Genomic DNA, 20,316 nt, shown 5'->3' with positions numbered 1-20,316 from the left:
GCAGGCAGGTTGGTAAGTCTGTTTGGTTGTCCACTGTAACTTCTTAAGAAGTTACAGGGGACTTTTAAATTCCCTGGACTATGAAGCAAGGCCACAGGCCACAACTACAGCAGGTCTTAATCTTATCTGCAACTGCATCATTCACCAGCCCCCCTCTGGTTCTGCTGCTGTGAGTCTGTAATGCACATAGCCTTCTAAACACTTCCCCGGCATCACTGATTTTGACAGAAGTGTGTCACTGTTGTGGTTTGACATGGAAGAGAATTTTCTCAGGAAGCTGAAGTCAGACCAATCGGTGGTCAGATTTAGATACTGGCATCTAGAATAACCACTGAAGGCTGGACACGCCTCTGAGAACACAGAGGGGTTAAAAGCAGAACTCCCAGGGGAGCTTTCTCTCTCTGGTTCCAGTCAGAGCACAGTGCAAACTCCCCTGCCCAGCCACAAGCAGCCTGACTGAGGTAGGTTGAAGGGTGGGAGGACTGGACCTGGGCCAGCTCCTGCGGATGGAAGGGTAGAGGAAGGCTGAAATATCTTTATTCCCACACTCAGAGGGGAAGAGATAGAGAGCTTAAAGACACCTAGAAATTGTCCAGACGCAGAGAAAGAGAAGGGTGGGGGGAAGGTGCCCAGCATGATAGCTGGAGTCTGGGCCAAGAGCCATCCAGGGAATCAGGACTTTTAACCCTTCCTTGAGAAATGAAAGCTTTGTGAAATATTAGTTCTCCTCATTTTAAAAGAGAAAAAGAGAGACAGCCTGGGACCTGAGATGTTAGGAAAAGAAAGTTAGGGGGGAGATGATAGAGTGGCTTTTGGCGAGACTTTTCTTGTTAGTTATAGACTAAACCAATTTCTCCTCCAAAAGAGACTGCATTTTGAAGGGATGCATAGTAAACAAAGAGACCTGCTTCAGCAGCTGAGAGCAGCTAGAGTAAACAGAAAAAAGTTTAAGAAAGTTGTAGTGATATGCCCTATATTCAGAAATAAAGAAGAGAAGAAGATGATCTCTGTTCTTAGACCCTTGGCCCCAGGGGAGGAAGAAAATAGGGGGGGACTGTGTTCCCAAAATGATAAACTGAACTGTTGTTTTTTTCTTTAGTCCTTAGCAAAGCATCCTTGAAAAGAAACCCTATGAATGGTCTGTCCCTGCATAGTAGTAAGAACACTGTGCATAAAAAGGAGAGTGTCACCATGGCAAATTTTCTCCAGACAGTGCCATGTGTGACATGGAAACACAAGAAGTGGCTGCTGTGTTTCTTAGGGGTCTATGGCACAAGAGAGACTCCTCTCTCCCTTAATAGACTAAGTATTGATTATCTGAAGGGTAGAAAACTAATTAAAGGTCCTAATTGTGTCTCACTGTAGTTTGTTAGACTTGTGAAGGGAGGAGGAATGTTTTAAAAGTTTTCTTTTTAGATTTAGTGGTTTTTTTCCTTTTCGTTTTATCATAGTAGTAGTTTAATAAAGTTTTTTTCCCTTTGTTAATAAGTTTGGGCCTGCTCTGCTCTGTTCCAGATTACATCTCACAGCATTAATTTGAGAAGGTACATTTTCATAGGGGGCGCTGGCATTACACCAGTGTCAAACCATGACACTTGGGCTTGTGAACACTCAGATCACCATGAATGTAAATTTCAAATGGATCATGCCCATGATATTTTAAACTATTCCTGGTGGTTTGGGGATTTTGCTTTGGTTTGGTTTTTTGGTCAGTTTGATTTCTGGAGGTTGTTTTAATGCCAGAAGGATGTAAGAACGTTCTTTTAACAGCCTCTCCTTCAGAATAAATTTGTAGCAGACACTAGGGAAATACCAAAATATCACCTAAACCATGTGCCACATTCAGACACTCCAGAGATGGTGACTCCACCTCCTACCAGGGCTGATTGCAATATCTAACTACTCTTTTAGTGAAAAATAATTAATTTCAAATATCTAATCTGAACCATCCCTGGTGCAACTTTCTGCCATTTTCTTGCATCCTTCCACTTGATAAGTGGCAGAAGATCCCAACTTCGACCTTATTACAACCTTCTTTCAGGCAAGTGTGGGGGCAGTGAGGTTCCTTCTATGAGTCTCCTTTCCTTCAAGCTAAACAACTACAGTTCTCTTAACTGCTTCTCATAAGACTTTTGCTTCAAATGGTTCAACAGGTTTTTTGCCTTTCTCTGGAAACGCTCCAGCCCCTCTGTGTCCTTTTTGAATTGAGGGGCTGGGAAATGGACACAGGACTTGAGGTGTTGCTTCACCAGTGCCAACACAGAAAGACAACCACCTCCCTGGCTCTGCTGGCCACAGTATCGCTGATACAGGCAAGGGTGCCATTGGCCTCAGCCACCTGGGCTCTCTCCTGGCTTGCCTGCCATCCCCATCTTTATTTCCATGTCGTATGTTGCAAGTGTGTGTCATATGGAAGTAACTAATTGAGCTGTTGTTTTTCTCTTCTCACTGCAAGGACTTTGAGAACTTTTGCTGCTTTTCTTTCTTTTGAGACCCTTATTTTCCTGTAAACAAGCAAACAGTAGATAGAGAGGAAGAAAAATAGTAGTCATATGTCCTGTATAAGTATGGTAATTTATTGAATATATAACCAGATTTTTCCAGATCAGCCTAAAAATTAAAATTTAATCCAGAAGAAAAATAAACCAGTAGCAACAAAACTCTTTCCCATACTCCTATAACCTGCACAGATTACATTACAGGACAGTATGTTATCTGTTTATTACAGTACCCAGATTAGCAGAGCAAGTGGATTACTACAAGAGAGACAAAATTACTTAAGAAGAATTCCAAATTTATCTCAGAGGCTTACCTCTAATCATATATCTCTTTTCAGCCATTTAATATCTAAAAAGAATTCAACTGCTTGGGCAGCTTTAATTGCAATATCCTTGAAAAAGAGTTCCAAAAATCTAAACATGTATCCAAGAAACATCTTCTACTACGGGCTTAATTTTCATAATAGCTACATAATTATGATTATCTGGCATGGTTGCATGTGTCCTTTCCCAAGTAAGAAGGTGATTTTGTTCAAAGAAATTTTACTGTGATGTAACTTTACTATAAATAGATTGAATCATCTCCCTTTTGTTTCTCAGCCTGGGAATTTTATAGATAAATGTAACCATCATTTGTAACTGTTGTTTCTTTTGGATGTCATGAATCAATGCTTGCACTTTTGTTTTTACCTTAATTCATTTTGTGCTGGATGTGATTTAGGGTTTCTGGTTAGCAGCCCATCTACTTGGCACACAATATTGTGAACCTGCCATCTGGGTTTCCCAGCACAGCACGCATCAGAGGACAGGAAAGACAAAGTTGCATGGTAGATAATGCCTGCACCCCTGAGCAGCAGTGATGATGGTGCCCTGACTACTGGTGATGTTGAAAGCCCACTACCATGCAGTGACGAACCATGCTGAGGGGCTGATGCGAAAGAATTACTGCAAGACTATAAAAATTCTCTCCTTGCTATGTGTTTATAGCTACTCATTTATCTTATGATAGCTCTGTAGGCCCAAAGAGATGAGAATAGTAGGGAATTTCCATAGAAACTTCACTGAAGTAGCACTGCTACCACAGATCATCTGAATATGTTAGATTATGTCTGTCTCGCAGCGGCCACGGGATGGAGGATTGCTGGCATCTGTCCCGCCTGTGGCCGGAGGGCAGACACGCGAGTGGCCGCCCCGAGCCTCTGCCGAGACTGGTGCAGGTGGCGGTGATTGCTGCAGTGTGGAGAGCACAGCAGAGGCACAGAGCATGAGGAAACCGAGGCAGAGGAATAAGGGAAGGACACTTGTCTGAATCTCCAAAAATTTAACCCCAAAGGGGGCAGAGCAAGTGACAAATCTGAACATGTAAGGACTGCTTTTAAAGGGTAGGGGGAACACGGGGAGGACACAACCCTTGACTAATAGGAAGGCATTAGGGGAGGGGTGCAGGTGAGGGTTCCCCAAGAGAAGCCAACATGGGAAGGGAGAAAATCCTACAGTCCAATTCTGCTTTGAGGAAGGGATGAAAGACCAGGAACACTCAGAAGCAAAGGAGTGTGCTATCTTTGACAGACAGGGGTAAGACAAGGGAACAAGAGAGGTATGCAGGTGGATTGACAAGTGGATTGACATACATTTTAGCAGGGAAAACTGTGGTAAACAACTCAGGACTGAACCATTAGGGAAGCCAAATGGGGTACATAGAATGTACCATTACAAACTTATAACAAGGAATATTAAAGCATACCACAGAAGTTATTTTACAAACTGTAAAATAACAGACTACCACATTAGGTATTATTGGAATGCAAGGCATTGATAGAAGAGAAGAGTGTTAGGATGCTTCTGCCTACAGAGTTCTCTTTCAGTATGTTGTGACATACCGTCTTCTATTTACAGTCTCTCTAATACCAGCAGTTCGATTTTGGCTAGATCAAGTTGCAGGATGGGATTAGGATGGTTGAAACAAATTTTACAGAGTGTAAACCACAAAGAACACTTCCCATTTATTCTTGTTTATTTCGCTGATGGTTGTTTTCACCATGAAAGAGCATCAGTAGGAAATATAAGTCCTGTCTGACTGATCAGGCTGATAAAGAGTATAACTCCTGTCCTGTCTGACTGATCAGGCTGATAAAGAGTATAACTCCTGTCAAGAAATTATTTTGCTGCTCACCCTTGTGGGTGCTTGTGATTTCTTACTCTTGTACCCTCACGTTACTAAGTACAGCATTTAATACATACATGCAGTCTGTTTTCTCCTACTTAACTTTACATTTATACATAGCTTATATATTGGACAACATTCTAGAGAGGAATGTACAGCTGTAGAAGTGAGACAATCCAGAGATACCTCCTTTTTTGTACTCATTTTTTAAAATTATAGTGTAGTGACATAAACTAGAACTGAGTAATGTTGTGTTCTATATATCTGAGTTCCATTTTCTATTCTTCTCTCAGCCAAGGAATTCACTTCATATTTATTCAGCAAAACAATAATTCCATATTAGTTATTTGTCTAAATATGATCTCATAGAATAGCATTTTGTAATGCATAATCACATCAGTATATTTGCCACAGCAATTAATCTGATGTACCTTCTGAGGAAAAATATTTTATTTTACCAGTCTACCATGGAAGTTTTCTGGATGAAGAATTCATTGGATGAACCACTGATTTTCCCACTTCACTTCACATTCAATATTTTCATCAACTCCAGTGCAGACAGAAAATTATACAGAGATTTTTTAAATGCAGTCATAAAAAATAACATCATGAGAATGTACTGAAGACTACACCTAAAAATGGAGGAAAAGATCTTTGAAAAATCTTTTTAATATTAAACAAAGTTACTGCGATTCTTCCCAATCATTCCTAAATTTAGTGACTACTAAAGGGGAAATCTTAATAACTCTTAGATTATATCTCCTTTGTTCAATAAAAAATAAGACAAATATTTTTATGACAATAAAAGCTTTTTGAAAGCACAACAGTTATTTCATGGTCCAAAGCCACCACAGAACAGACAGAAATATGGCTTGCAGTATGCCAAACAACTATTCCACTAAAATAAAACACATCTTGGAGTGTATGCATGATTGCTTGCATTCTGGATAACCGAGCTGGAAAATTGCATCAGTCTTCTTAAGTTTCAACCCTGACTTACCTCCTTACAAGCCAAGTTTCTATTGTCTCTCATTTTTCATTTATACAGGATTAACATTTTTAAATATCTTGGTATAAAGTATATATTTTTTTTTTTTACTTACAAAATTCAGAAATGGTCATACCACTTTGCTTGAACATGAGTCAGCAGTGCCCTGGCAGCCAAGTACTGGGGGGCATCAGGCACAGCATCACAGTCAGGCAAGGGAGGGGATTTTCCCACCCTGTTCTGCACTGTGGCTGCCTCACCTCGGGGGTGGTGGGGGGAGGTAGCTTTGGGTCCTACAGTATAAGAAAGATAGAAAGCTCCAACAAAGGAAGGCACAAAACTGGAGAAGGGTTTAAAGAGTAAGCAGAGGACTTGATACAATAGTAGGAAGTTTTGTCAGGGCAGCTTTAGATCGGGTATCAGGAGAATGGTCTTCAGCCAGGGGGTGGCTGGGCACTGAAACAGGCTCCCCAGGGAAGTGGTCACAGCACCAAGCCTGACAGAGCTCAAGAACTGTTTGGATAACAGTCCCAAGGTGTGATTTTAGGGACTGTGCAGTGTAGGGCCAGGAGTTGGACTCAGTGATCCCTGCGAGTCCTTCCAACACACAGGATATTCTGTAATTCTATGTTTCTGTGATCTGCAAGCTCAGGCTCCTAAACATATAGGCATAGATACAGTCAGTATTTATCTGCACAAAATAATATGAATATAAACAAGATATTTTCCTGGATTTGAATGGTGTGTAGCACTTGTTCCTCTCCTGCAATCTGATAATACCTTATCTCTCTTTTATTGTATTTTTCAGGAATATTAACAAAAAAAAAAAAAAAGGCGGCATTACTTAGTTAAGAAGTTCACATTCATCTCCTAGGAGGGGATAGGAAAATTTTCTATTTATTTAACAAATAATCCAGCTCTGTGGATTTTTGTGTAAAACATGTTTCTGCCCCACTCCAAAGTGAATCCCACCATCATGAAAGAATAAAAAATAAAAGTTGGACCTTATTTAAATGTTTAAATCTGTAGTTTTTCAATGATCTAGAGACAGAAATAAAACAAAAACCTTAATTCTTAAGACCCCACCCTGAATATTTGCTTTTAAAGTAAGTATATGTTGACACCTTGCCCCATGACCACAAATACTGGCAGTATAGGCAGAATGCTGTCACCTTCCATGTAAGGTGCGATTCTCTCAAGTCACTGCAATCAATGCAGCCAAGGTATGACAAGATTCTTAGCTACCTTCAAAAAGTATTTACATGGTTGACTGTTGCTTTCAGACAACCTGAACACCAAGTGTCACTAGCAGTGATGCTATCACTTACGCTCCTGTTTTAGCTGTCAGTGAGTTGCTATATGGATACTGCCTCATAAAAGCTTTCCTCAATAACTCTATTGCTCTTCACAACACAGGCATGTAACAAATAAACTGGTTATAACATTGACATCACTGTCTTACACCAGTGCTCAGGGCAGAAATATTTGCCATCAGTTTGTCCCATGATTATCAGGATACAAGAGGGTGGGGAATTACATTGGGAAAAACCTCTCCCATGTCTGTATAATTTAATGGTTCCTTCTATGATCAGTTCTTTCTTAAGGATCCAACATGAACACTAGGGATCTAAGCTGAGCTTTCATCTGACTCTTGGTCAAAATTAAATAATCTGGAATCTAAAGAAGAAGCAAGCATGGTTGTTCATAAATAGCCTGAACCAAAAACTACAAAAGCAACTAACTGACTAGACACAAGATTCATAACAAAGGAATTAAAATGTTCCAAGAGACAGAAAGGGAGACAAGGGCAGTGTTGATCACCAAATGTTTTCCTGAAAATTGTCTAAGAAAGTCCCAACAGTAAGTTCTGTTTGAAGCTTTCCACCGTTTCAGCTGGGGCCAACACACCATATTTTCAATGGCATATATTGTGTTCTCTGTCACAGAACCATGACGTGTAAAAATGTGTGTCCATTGAGTGACGCTCCTGAGATCCAGTCTTTTGCTTCCTATGGTTCATATAGAAGCTACTTTTTAAGTTTGACTAAAAACCATCACTTTCCAAGTAAGCTTTGATTTCAAAGTGTATTTAGGCATCAACAAGGGAAAGCAGAAAATTCAGTCACAGGGTTTGATATTAGCCAATATAAGATTTCAGGGGAAAACTTCCCCTAGAGCAACTATGCTGCTGAAACACAGAAAAGATTGCTAGAAAAGATTACTTAATGTGGGGAAAGAAAAAGCCATAGCAAGTTTTCTCTGGACAAAATGGTTTAGACCCTCATAAGTGCACCAAAATCTGGGTAGCACCTGTCTTTGGTGTAAGTTCTAGCTCTAAATGTATCACTAATTTTCCTCACTTTAAATGGAGACTTTAAAAATATCCAGAAATACACAGGGAAACTAATCTATCTAGTAATTTAAATGAGAACTGGGGTGAAGATTGGGGTACACATCAGTTGCATTCACTCCGAATGGGGCAGACAGTATTCACCTGCTCCTTCACACATGTGCCACACAGCAGTCTGGTAACCTCATCTGTTCTTCCTCTTCTGAAGTGGCTGCAGTGATAAGAAAGGAGCATCTTCTGACCTCAAGGATTACACCCCCTGAAAATGCCAGAAGCATGCTGAATTTTTTCATCTAGTGCAGCCAAACAGTGGTTTGAGTGTTGTTGCTTCACTGAAAGAGCCCAGTCCAAGAGATAGATGTTGGAGGCTAATCACTGTAAATTAGCAGTCTACCTAAACCTCAAATACAATTTCTTCAAGCAGCAACTGAAAGCCTCATTCTGGCTGCAAGTCAGAATATTTGATTGGTGGGACTTCTTCCAGTGTAACAGAATAAGCCTAAGAAAGAATCCAGTGCATGTCTGCTCAAAGAAATTATAGGACTTGATGGACCATCTGCACAGAGACTACTCTATACAGCTCCAGAGTGACAACAATGTGGAATGCTAATGTGTTCCCAAATGCAGACTGACAAAATGTAAGTCAATGAAAGGATTTCAGTAAAATAAGTACAATGTATTTCATGAATTCCAGAATGCTGTCCAGCTTTCACACAGCATGTAATAGAAGAGATGCAGAATTACAGCAGTTATAAATTCACAGAACTTCATCAAAAATAGTAGGATTCTTCTAATTTAAATCAGCTGAAGATTGTGTCTCAAATCTTAGTCATAATAGCATGTTGTAAGCCAGGAGAAAATTGGTAGAGAAAATAACATTAAAAATGGTGCTGTGATGATTTTCAGTGATAAACAACTTATTATAAATATTTAAAATCCATTATAATTTTTATTTAAAATTAAGTATGCTTATTTCAGAATGCTAAAATCGGTAAGTCCACTTATTTGCATAATTGCTGCACAGTAGTTTGGTTAAGTTTTTTTCAAAATGCTCACTAGTGATAGGTCAATTTTATGTTCAGTTGAATTAAGAAAAAACATACAATAAAGAAAACATTTAATGCAAAATGCATTATAATAACTGACATAGATAAGAAGAAAGAAAATTGCAATCTAGTTGAAGGCAGACAAAAGCTTTCCATAAATTAAAAGGGAGTGCTGAGTGCTAAGACATTAAAATAGTCTGAGCTAACATTGAATGAGATGCTCTGAGTAGAATGAACAGTGTTGCAGTGATTAAAATATTAACTGGTGGTTAACTGAAAGTGGCAGCATTTCATTAAAAGTGATTTTTCCTAGAGATGGGAATAATGGCATCAACTAGCAAGGAAGCAGAAGAAAAGAGGAACCTGGGAAAATAACAGCCTTCTGCAGATTTTCCTTCTGATTTATTCACTAATTGCGTCATCCTACTCAGTTACTCTTGGTATCAGGTCTGTGCACATAGCACTCTCAAACTTCTGAGATTTTGAAGAGAGAAAGCTGGAAACACAAGTACCTAACACCCAGCTGGGCAGAATCTGATCAAGGACTGATATGAAATAGACTTTATCGGAGCTTCACTGGTCCACAATCGCACACATCCTAAAGAATTGCCAACCCAGGGGGAGAACTTAATGGACAAATGAGTCTAAGTCTGGTTACAGAGTCTCTTGTTTCACCTTTCCAAGAGCTGGAGACAGCTCTGCCCTGGAGACGAACAGGTACTAGGCCTTCTCTGCCAATGGAAACACATGTGCAAGACTGCCAGAATCTAACATTTCCAGGGGCCCATTTCAGCCCTGCTGAACACTTTACTGTATAATACATTCATTTAGAATGGCACAGAATATGGCAGGAGGAGAATTAGAAGTAATTATTTCAATTGTTTATTCCAAAATATTTGTTTTTAAAATCTCATTGAACACCTTTCCAGCTGCATCTTATATCAGATAACAACAATGTGCACATGAAACAATTCTGAGTGGAAGTGCTGGTGCTCATCACACTTAAAGAGGAGTAGAATATGAAAAAAGAAATACACAAAATATCCTGCAGAGGAATTTCACTGAATATTTTCGTGAAAATAGTAGGCTTCTAGACAGGAAGTCCCTGGCTGAAGCATGAGACACATTGAATAAACATCTAAAAATCTAAACTGCATTTTTCCACGCTTCTTGGGGAAAAGTATTCTTTCTGCAGAGAGCTTCAAAAAGATCAACCTCTTTTTTGCATAAAATTTCAGAATCTGTCAGGATGAGATAACTTTAACATTCCACTATATCTATTGTAAATACAGATGAGAGACACCAAGCTAAATAATAAAACCTGTCAGTATTTAATCATGGGCATCACTTAAACATTCAGTTGGGTTGTTGCAGAAGACAAGGTGAGGAAGGAGATACAGGAAAAGGAAGCCTTCATGGTGAATGCCTTCCAGGCAGGAAGAACATCTCTTGCTGAAAATGAAGGATGTTGAAACAATTTCAGAGGTTTTCACAAGCAGAAATGACACAGCATGTCTGCCAAAGGAAGGTATCAGGAAGTATCTATTAGAAGCTGCAGCATCTAATTCACAGGAAGCAGATTCTGATAGGACTGTAGTGGTCTGGATAGCCATGATGGTGTTGGAGATGAACAGGCATCACTTCACACAGTATGCAGCCTGATAGTCAAGTCCATGTTGTGTCCCGCACCAGCAGGGATGACCACAGTTGCAAAGATTTGTTGAAGAAACTGTAAGAACTGAAGAACTGAAGAACTGTAAGAGATACAATTCTTTGTTCTATACTATAGAACTTTAAGAGCATGACTAATTCCAAACACAAAATAAATCTGTACTTTCAAGAGCACATTACTTATGGTTCAGTCTGAACTAGGATAAGAAAAACCAAAGGTGTGCATATCTGCTATGAGGCACTTCACACTTGAGAGGTAAAAAGGAGTTTCTGTGCTCTCTCATTTTTGCTGACATATTACCTTTGATTTCACTCTATATATGTTTGCACAGCACCTGATAGAGATTAACCTTGAAACTTGACAAATACAGCATAAGTAAATAGATATGATGACAAAGATGCATAAAACTTGCAAAGACTGTGCTTGTATGTTGTATAGGCACAACACAATACAAAACAACCAACCAATGGTTCTATTGGTTTTATTTCATAATTAAGCAAATAAGGTGCCATGTCAAATATTTAACTATGCTAAAATCATAATTGTTAGATGAAGAGGGTGGTAAGACCTGTGAAATATGAACTTTCTCTTCCTCACAGATACCAGCAACTGCACTCACCTGGTATGGAGCAAGGAAATGCAGCTTTTTCAGAAAACTTAATTAGTATGTGTCTGACCCATTTACAGTGCTGAAATGTAATTACTTTTTATATGTGTTTATTTTTAAACTACATCCAGAGCAGAATGCTCTGTCATCTGACACTGTGAAATAATTACAGTCCTGCACTGGCTAGATCTCTCATTTCAGACTGTCCTTCATGTTAACTGAGATTTGGTGGCAACTATAAGCCCAGCAGCTACCAGTATTCTCTTTTCTCATAAGAGGGTCAAGAAAGCCTTCCATTTCCAAGTCTGTCTAAGTGCTTTTTCTCAGCTCTTACCTACTCCTTCATAAAAACTGATACCAACACAGGAGTGTTGTGGTTTGACAATAGCCCAACACCAGGCATCCACACAAGCTCCTCGCTCACCCTCCCCTGCCATAGCTGGGCAGAGGAGAGAAAAATTAATGAAGGATTCAGGAGATGATATGAGGACCAGAGAAAACACTCCAAGGGCAAAACAGCCTCAACTCAGAGGTAAAAAATTAATTTACTACTGAGTCACAGGAGGATAATAAGAAGTAAAATAAGCCTTTAAAAACACCTTTCTTTCCCCAGCTCCTCCCTCCTCCCACCTTCCCAGCAGCACAGCGAGACAGGGCATGACAGTTTGGTCTACTCATCAACAAGGTTTTCTTCCACTGCTCTGGGGGAGGAGTCCTTCTTCTGCTACACTGTGGAGTCCCTCCCACAAGATTCATTAACTTTTCCAGCATGGCTCCACTCTCACGAGCAGCAGTCCATCCAAAGCTGCTGCAATGCTAATCCCTCCCACAGACAAACAGTCTTCCCGAAACTTGTGGCATGGGTTACTATTCCACAGGGTGCAGTCCTCCAAGGAGAGACTGCTCCAGCCTGGGGGCAGGGCCCCTCTTGTTGTGGTGTGTTTTCATTTGATTTGATATTTGTTCAGTGTCTGTTCACCCCCCCAATCTCCTCCTCTCCAAGTTGTCAATCTTCCCAAGCTCTTCCCTAACCCCCTCCTCTCCAAGTTGTCAATCCTCTCTTTCCCTGCCCCTTTCCCCAGAACATTCCCTGTCATTCCTCCTAGCCTCCTCCCTTGCTTCCAGAGCATTCCCTGTCTATTCAGGGAGGCTCAACACCCTATTGGTTATTTTGTGTTACTCCCCTCCCCAGTTTCCCCTGACAGATTTGTGCTATGTCCCTCCTTAAACTCCTCCCCAGCCCTACCCTCACTGGTTGCTGTTCCTAAACCCCTCTTCATGAGTTCCCGTATAAAACCTTTGTTCGCCGTCCCAGGAGGGTCTTGGGGCTCACTGAATAAAACCATCCTGTTCAATCCCAAGTCCCATGTCGCCTCTGTCTGTCCCTGCGCCAACAACTGGGACAGCAGAGCTTTGCAGGGGGAGCAGCCGTCTGTTCTCTTCCCTCTCGCCACCCAGCACGCTTCCTCTCGGGGTATCGCGGCAAGAGGAGCTGCCTGAGCTACAACACCCTCTCTCCATCAGGTCTCCCACTGGATCTCAGCTTCCTCCAGGCATCCACCTGCTCCAGCATGGGCACCTCCATGGGCTGCAGGATCTCTGCATCCCTGTGAATCCCCAGTGGCTGCAGGGGCACAGCTGCTTCACCATGGGCTGCACCACAGGCTGCAGGGGAACTCAGCTCCAGTGCCTGGAGCAGCTCCTGCCCCTCCTTCCCCACTGACCTTAGTGTCTCCCTGTTGTTTATCTCACATTTTCTCACCTCCTCCTCTTCTCTGACTAGAAAAAATAGCTCTGTTTGCCCCACTTTGTCTTAATTTTCTTCTTAAATCTGTTCTCACAGAGGCATTACCAACCTCTCCAATTGGCCCAGCCTTGGCCAGCAACACATCCATCTTCAGAGCCATCAGGAATTGGCTCTGCCTGACATGGTGGAAGCTTCCAGCAGCTTCTCACAGAAGCCATCTCTGTAGCCCCCTGCTACCAAAAACCAGGCCAAGCAAAACCATTACAAGGGGCTAGAAAGCAAGCCAGATGTTCTAGGGCTTTATTAGTTTTACAAACATTGTGTTCCTGTGTGCCAAAACTACTAATTTTAATATTCTTTTTTTACTATCAGCAGACACGTTCCTTTGGCATAAGACTTCCTTGAAGCAATTTTTATCAGTCATTGTCTGGAATTTGAAGCTGCTGTTGCCTCACTTTGCACAGTTGCACCTGGCAGATGTCTCCATTTCTTAGTGAAAGGAAAACTCCTGGCTCTTTACAGTTGTCTTCTCACTGAACTTAATTATCCTCATTTGTTTTGAACAAAAACAGCACCATTCCTTGTCAAAATGCATGGCTCCTGAATTTCAGTCTGAACTTATTTCTTAGAATGAGTGCTATTAATCATTTCCTGTTGAAGACCATTATAAACAATTTATTCTAAATTTGGAAGTTTTTTGGTGAAATGAAGTACAATTCTACATCAAGAAAAATATATTCTAGATCCAAACAAATGATTTTTTGTGGATGTTTCACACAGCAGTTGAAGTGTAGAGTCTCAGAGCTGAGACTACCTCCTTGTCCAGAAAAAAAAAAAAAATTGAACCTCTAACAAGTAGCAACCATTGCACTGCATGATCATTCAGTTTAACAGCAATGTGAACATTACAGTTAGACACTGTAGAACATAATTCTTACTCTTGACTCTGTTCTCAGGAAGCCCTACCTGAAATACTTCCCCCAACAAAAGAATGTGTTGGAGCAAGTCCAGAGGCAGGCCACAAAGTTGACAAGGGGACTAGGGCAGCTCCACTATGGAGAAAGGGTGAGAAAGATGGGACTGTTTGACCTGGAGAAGGTTGTGGGGACACCTCATAGCAACCTTCCAGTATCTGAAGGATCCTACAGGGAAGCTGGAGAGGGACTTCTCAACAGACACTGTAGTAGCAGGACAAGGATTAATGGGTACCCACTGAAAGAGGGCATATTTAGTTTAGAAATACAGATGAAATTATTTTCTGTGAGTGGTAGGCACTAGAACAGGCTGCCCAGAGAAGCTGCAGATGACCCATCCCTGCAAATTTAGAAAGATAGGTTGGGTTTGGCCTGTGAGCAGTCTGGTCTAGTGGGAGATGTCCCTGCTCATGGCAAGGCAGCTGGGACTAGGTGATCGTTAAGATCCCTTCTGAACCAAACCATTCAATGATTCTATTGACTCTATGATAATGTGGCAGATGTAAAAGCCAGCTGAAATATCTGCTGCACAACAATGCAGAGTCTTATTTACCACCTGTGAATTCTATTTGACAAAGGACAAGGTGAAGAGAACAGCATTCTTGAATGCCCACATAAAAGTATATTTCTAACTCTTCAAATGAGATTAGATAAAATTCCTCTTCATTTGTCTACCTTTCACTCCACTTGGAGAGGAAGGAGAAACAGTGGAATATCTGCTTTTAAAAGTAAAACTGCTAAAAAATAAGGTTATATCTGATTTTCAACAATGAAAAAAGGGCACAACACAAAAAAGTAGGGATTTGGTTGTGTTTTTTTTTAATTTATTCATTCTCATTCATTGCTTCCACACAGTGTGGGAGTACCCTGGAGAGGAAACAAATCTGCTTGTGAGAGAGAAGCATGAAACAGGATAAAACATGGAGAAGATCTGCTGTTGCAGATGATAGATATAATTGTTCCTCAGCTAGCCGGATGTCACTTCTGCCCTTGGATGAATCCTGGAGTGAAATGGACTGTTCCATCCCACCCCCCAAAAGATTGTATGGCTCATCCCACACCTCTGTACCTGCCCCTGAAGCATCGGGGTCTGTAACCCCATTGGCCCATGCCTTGTCCCGGCCCATCGAGGAGCCCCTGAAAAGGGAGCTCCGAGGGGCCATGCGGTCTCTTGGACTTCCTCCCTCCCCCCTCTTGTACCTCTCCCCCTCTCTTAGACTTCCTCCCCCCCTGGGGCTTCCCTTCTCTCTCCCTCCGTTTGTCTCTCCCCTGCCCCACCCTCTTAAGCCCGGCCACGTGCTGCGACTGAGAGCACGAGGCTCAGTCCCTCCTACACCCCCAATACACCTCTTTCCCCAAAAGCAAGCTTCAGAGATCTCTGCCTCCCTCCACCCACACCGTGCAGGAGCATAATCTTCCCACAATCTGCTGCTTGCTGTTGAGGGGTTGTGGCACATGCAGAGGAACTGCTGAGAGCAGAATGAAGTTTCTAAATCTCAGAGGAGATGGGAAAGGCACTTTCTAGCCTCTGGAACTGGCTAAGCACTTTGCTGCAAAACAGAAAGCCTCTGAGCTGTTAGGAACCATGCCTAAATGCAAGTTCTTTCTTCTAAAGAGACACAGTGAATTCAATAAAGTACACGTGAACCCCTTATATTTCTATTCCATCACAGTACCTGATCTAGGCTTTCATATACTTACTGAGATTTCTACCTTACATTCTTGTAATCCTGATTCTACACAATAGCAGTTTCATTTAAAATACTTTTGGTTTCCATCAGGTTGCTTCATACAGGAGATAATTTCGGCATAGCTGACTGGGACTCACAGCAGACATGGACAGCCACAACAATACATGGGAAGACAGGGTTAAATGTAATTGAAGGGTTCAATTTATGTATGGGTATATGTCCTGTTGAAAATGGGCCATGGCTGTCACGGCCAGGTGAAGGGAGCACACACCGACACGATGTAGGTTCCTAAGCAAGCTCCCTTTATTAGCTGCTACATATGTTTATTTATACAGTATTTTACTTCCTTACATGCGATCATGCTGTGATCATGCATAATATGATTGGATGGCCCGCTTTGTGCACGAGGCATGCATGCGGCTTTATCTAACTTCTAATTGGTGCATTATTTTGGCATTGCAAAGCATTCTGTGGGTTTTATACATCCTGTCTTTGTCTCAACATATAGCCAGCTTCCCTTTTTCATGTTCCGCATCTCAGGGTCAAGGGTAGGTCGCTCTTCATAGTTTATTATAAACTTGTCCCATAGCCCAGGCGCGGCCCCCAACACATAGCTGCAGGACAAAGGGCTGGAATCGTTCCAGTACATGTCTTCAGTCACTACAATGGATTCCAATACAATTCCATGATGATTACCTGACAAGGATCACCAAGTCCAACACTTTGGGGTCCAGGCACCCCAAAGAATCACTCTATGTGCTTGAGAGCATTGACCAAATTCCCTCAGGAACCTGTTCCAGTTTCTCAAAGTCAGAAGAATTTCTGAGTTGAAAAAAAACCCTCAGGTTTAAAAGGTCCAAAACATTTCTGCAAGGCTTTTGGAAAGAAAACTTTCTAGGCTAGGTTCTTCCCTGCATTTGCAATGATCGCTGGCCTTGCAGGCACTTCTGGAATACTGAAAAGTACTACAGTATTAGCCTGCTACTAATTACAGAAGTTTTTTCCTCTGAGTTACAAGAATGTTTTTCCTGAAAAATATTGTGCATTCTACTTCTGTAGAATGCTAAGACTTAGTCATGCTGTCACCCAATTGTGCTCTTCTTAAGATAGTCAATAATCCCTTATTCTCAAATCTTTTCTCCTAATGGCTTGTTTACTTACTAAATACATGTATCATCCTCCTAATTTATGTCATTACAAGGTAGGAACATAATCTGGTCTAAGTCAGGGCCATGGTATCTGATGAACTGATGCCTGAAGCCTAGACAAAACTTCTTTAACTAGTTTCTTTGACCTTAAGAGCAGCAAAGGATGTAAGATTTTCATAGGCTCATATATTACAAGAGAAAGAAATATGCCATGCAGCTAGCTTAGTTTCTAGTCACTTTAGTTAAAAAAGACAAAAGATAAGATCTTGCTAGATGTTGTAATGATATTAACATGGCAATTAAAAGTGCACAGTGAATCCCCTTCTAAGAAAAATAATTGTCTTCTAAATTATCATATATGCTTAAGTCCATGATTGCCCCTTATAAACATAGATGATTTTGCATGCCAAAACTATTTTAGTCATGGTGTAAATGAAGTTGCCATTTTGCCATTTTCATATGGTGTCTTTGTCTTGCCACAGAACATTTGCCGCTTTTGTCTCCAGAGTCTCCATTTCCACCTTCTGACTGGAAACAAATTACTTTTTGTTACATGGCAATATGTTACAGAGAAAATAAAATTGAACATAAATTAGGTTTTTGTTTTTCTAGGGACATTCTCCTTAGCTATGTGCAGCTTGAATATGCTTATTTAAGAGGAAAACAAATTTTTTGAAAACTGTTCCCCTGTGATATGCTTTTTCTCCAGAAATTTGGATTTACAGAGAAGTCAATGAACAGATCCTAGTATAACATTAATGTCAAATTTATGTTCCTGGCCATTTTTATTAAAAAACTGCTCCATTTTTCAACATGAATGCAGCAGAGAAAACTAGAAGGTTTTCAGGTGTACTGAGCTGACTGCCATTCAGTAGACTTTAAATGACGTAGATGGTAAAACAATGACAGCACTCAAAAGCCTCTGTCTCAAAACACAACTTGAAAAACACAATTCAAAGGAACCTAACCAGTTTTCTTCTTTGTGTCTCCTTCACTTCTTCCCAACACTGCTTCTGCAGGTTGGAAGATTTTTATATACTGCACATCTCCCCAGGCACAAAAATCTGCTTGTGTGCTGACAAAAAACAAAAAATATCAGTCAGGTAGAGTCAGGTAAGAGTATAGCATGTAGGGCAAGTCCCAGTGTACACCTACACGAGCATAGTATTCACATATAATCTGTAATAGATAAATGCAAAATGATGGTTTAGCAGCTCCTGAAAGCAGTCTGTTTTGAAGATAGGGTAATAATATAAAATTTTAATCAGATTCCTCAAGATGTACCCTGACAAGCAGTATTTAACACTCTTCAAAACTATCTTAAATTATTCTTTTTTACTGGAAATTTAAAATACACATAAATAACATGTTTACATGTCCCAGTAAATTTCATTCTAAAGTAATCAAAGTGGTGTGCTGCTGCTGGAGATGAGAATAACTGTGAAGAGAACATAAAACTCAACATCTATCTGCAAGTTAGTGAATCTGTGTGTGGGAGGAAGCCACAGAAATTTATTCAAACTCTTGCTTTAGTTCAGAGAACCAGTGTGAATTATACCAGAAAGCAAAATTCAGCCTGAATAAAGAATGTTGGCAGCTGTCTCAGATAATAATAGAGAGATTTAAGCAATTTTACAAACTGTCTCTGGAAGATAGGTATACAGATGTAATTTCCACATTTCAGCAGGTGGGTTTTCTGTTTGTTTTTGTTTTGCTATGTTTTGTTTTAATTTAGGCACATCTTCTGATTTTCTTTCTGCAAGCAAAACTATACTTTTCTTAAAATAATTATGAGAAACATTTCCCTTGACCTCAGAGACAGGAGACAGTAATTGTCATCTTGCAGGAAACAAAATACTGAGTTTCAAAGGACTGAAAAAAAAAGTTTCAGGAAAGAACTAGGACTACTTAAAGACATGGTAAAGTTACAAGGAAAGAATCAAACATTCAAAGTTATAAACTGAGTGAATTTCTAAATTACACACATTTGCTACAGAATGATATTCAAGATGCCACTTTGCAAAGTGGTGAGTGGTGATGCTGCGATAATATCTGTGCATAGTGCCTCATGCAGTGTTCTCTGTTTTATTTTTCTTCCCACCATAATAGATCAATAATGAAGACAGTAATGAAGACCTCTCCAAATAAATGCAGGATCTGGACAGAAAATTTGCAACCTAGTCAACATCAAAATCAGTATATAAACTATATGCTACTGAACTAGTTTAAGGCTTAAAGATAAAGGCCTGAGGAGGCTACAACTGTCAAAATATTAAATTGATCATTTCACCTGTAAATTAACAACTTTTTTCTTTGACAGATACTCACAAAAATCCCTAAAAAAAATTCTATATTTTTCAAAAATTTCATAAAGTAAATATAAATGATGATGATAATTTGAAAGAGGACTTTAGAAAAAATATTATCATCTAGCTATTTATAGAAATATGTAAGTCTGTGCTGAAGAACTAATCCCTCCTTCATTAAAATCTATTAACCTTAAAACCTATTGTCCTGGGTTGTAAGATAAGCTTGTATTCTATTTGCCATCTGTTGAAGGTTGGGCAGGTTTGTTATCTTTTCCAAGAACCGGTTTTGCTCCTAAGAGGTAATGGTTTGCTAATGGGCCATTGACTGATTCAATGCAGGGCTGGTAACGTAACACCATCCTATTGTGAGATGTTCCACCCAGAGGGGGAAGCCAAGCACTCTTTTATTGGATATAAGGGGGTACCTTTTTGGGGACAGAGCAGCTTTTTACTTTGGGGGATTGCCAGAGAAGCAGCTCTCTTCGGCGGCTCTCGCAGTGAAGCAGCAGGAGCGCGCTGAGGCGACGGCGGCGGAGCTCGGAGGCAACCCCGGCGCAGAGGAAGACCGGCCCCACTGCCACCAGATCTTCAGAGGAAAACTATACCCTTCTAAAGATCACCACTGCAGCTGCAGTTCATCAGCCACTGCAAGGGAGCAATTGTCCCAGCAGGACTGATACTGGCACCCCGAATCCTCAGGTTGTGGACTTTTTCACTGGTTTTGTTTGTACCAATTGCATTTGCCTTTTTAAATTGTTGTCTAGTTGTCTCCTAGTAAACAATTGTTACTCCCATTCCCATATCTTTGCCTGAGAGCCTTTTAATTTAAAACTCCTAGTAATTCGGAGGGAGGGGGTTTACCTTCTCCATTGCACAGGAGGCTTTAGCCCTCCTTCACAGACTCCTGTCTTGTCGAACCAAGACAGCTATTTACTAATCTAGTCAATGAGGATATGGAAATACTTAAGAATATAAAGGGGACATACTTGATAAATTCTTTAGTCCTAGATAGTGTGCAGTCAAAATCTGTCAATCTTGAATGCACATTTTGATTATCTGAGAAACTGAGTGATCAAATTTGTTATAAATTGTGACACGGCAATTTGAAGTGTCTTAATTCAA

At 40.5% G+C, this 20,316-nt stretch overlaps 1 long non-coding RNA gene across 1 annotated transcript; it reads left to right on the top strand.

Moving 5' to 3' along the window:
• On the top strand, nucleotides 1-19,988 carry LOC144248376 (uncharacterized). Its single transcript, XR_013341717.2, has 2 exons — nucleotides 1-461; nucleotides 18,995-19,988. It is a non-coding gene; the product is annotated as an uncharacterized LOC144248376 (long non-coding RNA).
• Nucleotides 19,989-20,316: the final 328 nt, after the last annotated feature.

Source organism: Lonchura striata, chromosome Z (assembly GCF_050655825.1).
Source record: "Lonchura striata isolate lonStrDom1 chromosome Z, ASM5065582v1, whole genome shotgun sequence".
Lineage (NCBI taxonomy): Eukaryota > Metazoa > Chordata > Aves > Passeriformes > Estrildidae > Lonchura > Lonchura striata.
Note: the sequence above shows the minus strand (reverse complement) of the source record. Positions and strands in the feature narration are given on the sequence as shown.